The sequence below is a fragment of the Pteropus vampyrus genome, unplaced genomic scaffold (assembly GCF_000151845.1).
Source record: "Pteropus vampyrus isolate Shadow unplaced genomic scaffold, Pvam_2.0 Scaffold71, whole genome shotgun sequence".
Classification (NCBI taxonomy): Eukaryota; Metazoa; Chordata; class Mammalia; order Chiroptera; family Pteropodidae; genus Pteropus; species Pteropus vampyrus.
In genome coordinates, this window is record NW_011888852.1 from 4222449 (window position 1) to 4227204 (window position 4756).

Genomic DNA, 4756 nt, shown 5'->3' on the forward strand with positions numbered 1-4756 from the left:
AACAACTTTAAAAATGTGATGTGGGAAAAATGGTGAAGTTACACGTGGTTTTCCTATTTAGAATTTAACAGTAAATTTACTTTTGCCGACTGATCACTGACACGTGGTGGGAAAACACTGAAGGGCCTCGTGGCTGTGCAGATGAAGCCGACTTTGTTCTGTTCCCAGATTCATGGTTGGGACACAGGAGCTGGCCCGCATGGCCATTATAAAGGGTGTCCTACATGAGGTGCCACTCTGCAGACGCATTTGCTTTTGGGAAAACTTCCTTTTTACGCAGAGAGGAGGGTCTGAGGTTGGGGACCTGCTTCCAGGGAGGAATGAGCAGACCCGATGCAGGGCACTCCCTCTGTGGGCAGGTGTGGGGGCTGCCACAGAGCCAGACAGGCACTTGGCTCTGGACCTCAGATGCTGTCCCCTGTAGGGTCCAGGCTTAAAGCTTTTCCTGAACCTTTCTTTTATATAGAAGGATTCTGGAATCTTTACTAAATACCATAAGTCTGGGACGGCAAGGGCTTCCGAGGTACCTAGAGATTCTGAGGAAGCAAACTGTTAACATCAGTGTTAGGGAAATACCTGTAGCTCCTGACAAACTCAAAAATTTTATTCTTTTGCTAACAGGCGTCCTGTGATAACCACATTTCCGTAGAGGTCTGAGCTCAGGATAACGCAGAACACTAGTCTTAGCCTCGCTTTCTAGTGTAACTGTTTACTCAGCACACTACATTCCTCCTCTCCTCTGATCTCTATTTCCATGTTCCTGTGGACTCTAATTTTTTATGACTACTTTTTCAAAATAAAAGGAATATCAATAACCAATAAAAGAAGTAAATTGTATTCTATGTTTTAAAAAAATATTCTCGATCTACTTACCATCACAGGTGCTATCTCTCCATGCAACTTTGGAATAAGAAAGTCGGAAATCAGTTTAAAATGGCTTTTACCAGAATCAATTAATATGATTTGGAAGCAGATTTTAATATATTTTTTCATGTGTACGATAAGATCCGATTTCTGGTCTACTTCAAAACACTCTTCTCTATGTAATCTCATATGTTTATGGATAGATGTGGAAGCTCAACCTTGCTTGACTAGAAAACCTCACATTATCAATGGAATAGGATGACCCAGGAGCAACGGGCCAGTGTCTCAGCTAGATGGGAACTCAGGCCTTTCCTGGTATGCTGTGTACAGTTAATAGAACTCTAACTACTTCTGGAAACAGAATCTTGACCCAAGTCGGTCTGTCTACGTTTCTTTCCTATGTAATCATTCCACTCCCTCACGACCTTCTCAGGGCCATCTTCCAAGAAGAACGCCAGTGGCCATTCGGGAAATGTTCCTCCTCGTTTCCAGTTTCCCGTCACCCACTCTTTCCGCCTCAACTCGCTGGCAAAGACACCTCCTTTTTTTCTTTTTCTTCTGTTTTCTCGGTACAAAGAAAGGTACAACAGACAGTTTGGGGATTTAAAATCTCTAACTTCCTTTTTGTTTCGAAGGCTCTAACTCTTGTCTCCGATGACATCTAGCCCACCTTGATTTTTTTTCTCTCCAACATTTCAGATATGAAACTAGACAAAATCGTGTTTCCTCTGGTATGTGAGTGACTCCAACAAGAGCTAGCGGTAAAGGCGGATGACGCTTTAATCTCTACTTGGCAGCGTGAGAGAACCAAAGTTTTTACTTGGCTGGTGACTAATCATTACTAGTCAAATGGAAAGGATCAAAACTTTTTAATAATTCAGATCGTATGTTTTCAATGATTATAGTCCCCAAATGTAAAATGTACCACATGTTTTGCAGGGATGAGCAGCATGTCCATAACCTATCACTATTTTTAAAATTGAATGCACTTTACCTTTATAGACCATGAGCTGCCCTACAATGCACAATGAGGCGGGTTTTACTTCAGAATGGGGTGACATGCAGCCGTAGGTTTACTACTGTTTTGTAAGAAAAGATATTCAGCATTTATTGGCCCGGTGAAGGATAAAGACAAAAAGAAAAATAACTATTGGGTCTGGGCATTCGAGGCTTTCTGGATGAAAAGTCTCACAGCTGCTCAGTCTCTGGTTACACGGGTGATGTCTAAACAGTGCAGGGGAACTGGTCCCGGGAGAGGAGTCCCCAAGAAGACCCGATGGGGGCATTTCGGGCAGAGAGAACAGAACCGCAAAGACACTTGGTGTTAGAAACAGTGAGCTGTCTGGAGAGTTGGGACACAGGCACACACCTCAAGGGGGTAAAGGGCAAGAAACGAGTGATAATGACAAGGAAGAAGGGACCCACGACCTGAAAGTTTTCACACATCATGCTAGGACGAAATGAGGGACAGTGACCTAATCAGCTCCGTGTCGTAGGAGGCAGCATGGAGGATGGCTGAAGGGGAAAGAGACAGAAAGCAGAAAGGCCAGCTGGGACCGTCTACAACAGTGCAGCCACTGAGCACCCCCACGGAGAAGGGGAACGATTCCCACAGCGGGCCTGGGGCCACCTGAGTGAGCCACTGAGGGACTCACTGGACACGGGGCAGGGCAGAGAAAGGAAAGACAGCAGGACAATGCTCAGGTTTCTAGTGAGATAACTTAGAGAAACAGCAAGGGAGCACAATAACATCTTGGTTTTTTATTAAATTGATTGGGGGTGACATTGGTTAATAAAATCAAATAGGTTTCAGGTGTACAATTCAATAATACTTCGTATGTGTATTGAATTGTGTGTTCACCATCCGAAGTCAAATCTCCTTCTGTCACCACATATTTGACCTTCTCCACTCGTCCACCCCGCTCTATCCTCCTTTCTTCTAGTAACCACTAAACTATGGTCCCTGTCCATGAGCCTCTGCTTGTTTGTCATGTTCATTTGTTGTTCTCAGTTTTATATCCCACATATGAGTGAAATCATAGGATTCTCAACTTTTCCTGACTTATTTCATTTAGCATGATAATCTCAAGATCCACCCATGCTGTCGCAAATGGCAGCATTTCATCTTTTCTAATGGCTGAGTAATATTCCATTGTATATATGTACCCCATCTTCTTTATCCAATCATCTGTCAAAGGACACTTCAGTTGTTTCCATGTCTTGGCCACCATGAATAATGCTGCTATGAACATCAGGGTGCATATTTCTATGAATAAATGTTTTCAAATCTTGGAGGTAGATACCAAGAAGAGGGATTGCTGGGTCTTATGGTAATTCTATTTTTAATTTTTTGAGGAACCTCCATACTGTTTTCCAGAGTGGCTGTACCAACTTACATTCCCATCGGCAGTGAATGAGGGTTCCTTTTTTGCCATGACCTCTCCAATACCTATTGATGACAGCCTTTCTAACAGGTATGAGGTGGTATCTCACTGTGGTTTTGATTTGCATTTCCCTACTGTTGGCCATTTGTATGCTGTCTTGGGAGAAGTGTCTGTTCAGGTCCTCTGTCCATTGTATTTGTCTTGCCCCTCAGGCTCCACTTTACCCCAAGCCAACAGCCAAGTCTCCTTTTCTGCTCTGCTGTCACATGACTTAGTACTTAGCACATGGTAACCTTTTGTTGAAATGCTTGTCCCCTGCTCTGCACTGTGAGTGCCTCAGGATGAGAGCTGCACTACTCACCTTTGCATCCTCAATGCCTGGAACATGTCTTTCTATGTGACAACTGACTGATTGGAAAATGACAATGCAAACTTCAGAGAGCCATGTTAGCTTCTCTGTATGTTTATACAATTAATCTGGAAATTTTCTTTCAGTCACAACACCCAGAAGTATAAATACGTGTAATGTGTGAGTGAAGGCAGATACAGTAGCTACTACTCTTAGTGTGATACGCTTCACATGATAAAGCTGATGTTAAGAAGGTTCTTTATGTCTTATTGATCTGGATCCTCCCTTCCACTCTCGCCACTGCTTATCCATCCCCCTTCCATTTGCCACCTACTTTTCCATATTGATCTATCTTCCTAATTCCTATTCCTAATTCCTATGCCTGAGACATCGCCCCTCCCCAAATCCAATATATCTACTGTCGCAGACCAGCCCCCTTGCTTTCCTACCTCAGGTCATTACCCCACACTATTCCTTTTGCTTAGAATGCCTTCTCGCCATTTTTCCTGCTTGCCAATACGCTATAGTTTTTATTTTGTTTAATTACTTAGCAGCGCGAATACTTTTGACTATACGCAACTCTAAACCTGCTTCAATTTCTTACTGGAAAGCAAGAATATATAATAGTTTTGGGTCTTGAATTATTTTCTAGCTGTATTATAATGAACAAAGTACGTAATCGCTCTAAATCTCAGTTTCTTCATCTGTAAAAGAGAAAAATATATAGAACTCACCTCATAGGGCTGGTGTGAGGATCAAATTTTATAATGTGTATGAAGTGTTTAACACAGAACCTAGCAAAAAGCCAACTGCTGAATACATGTTAGCAGCTGTCACGCATGTTATATGGTTTCACTTCTAATATCACCACTCTCTACCGTACGGCCCAAGGAATATCCCTTATTCGTCTGCGATGCCTTTTCTTTCTCTTTTCATTTTCTTCATTTTTCCCTATCCTTCCTCACATCTGATCACATTTGCCTTCTAAGTATCCCATGCTTACTCATCAAGAGTGCAGACCACACATCATAGGCATGCACCGAATAAAAGAGACCTTGGAAAATAAGACAAGTCAAGGGAAAAAGTGGCTTTAGGTAGAAAAGTATTATTAACATTATTGATAATTAAGCCTTATTGAATAAGGGACAGAAATAATAAC

At 42.3% G+C, this 4756-nt stretch overlaps 1 protein-coding gene and 1 long non-coding RNA gene across 8 annotated transcripts in view; both read right to left on the reverse strand.

Annotated features, from left to right (window-relative positions):
* LOC111740984 overlaps positions 1-2886 on the reverse strand; it is a 16670-nt gene extending 13784 nt beyond the window's left edge. The window contains exon 1 of the long non-coding RNA XR_002780820.1: positions 4-2886. This is a non-coding gene — a long non-coding RNA (uncharacterized LOC111740984). The remainder of the gene's footprint in view (positions 1-3) is intronic.
* DCLK1 (doublecortin like kinase 1) overlaps positions 1-4756 on the reverse strand; it is a 327891-nt gene that overhangs the window by 288078 nt on the left and 35057 nt on the right. The window lies entirely within an intron of this gene.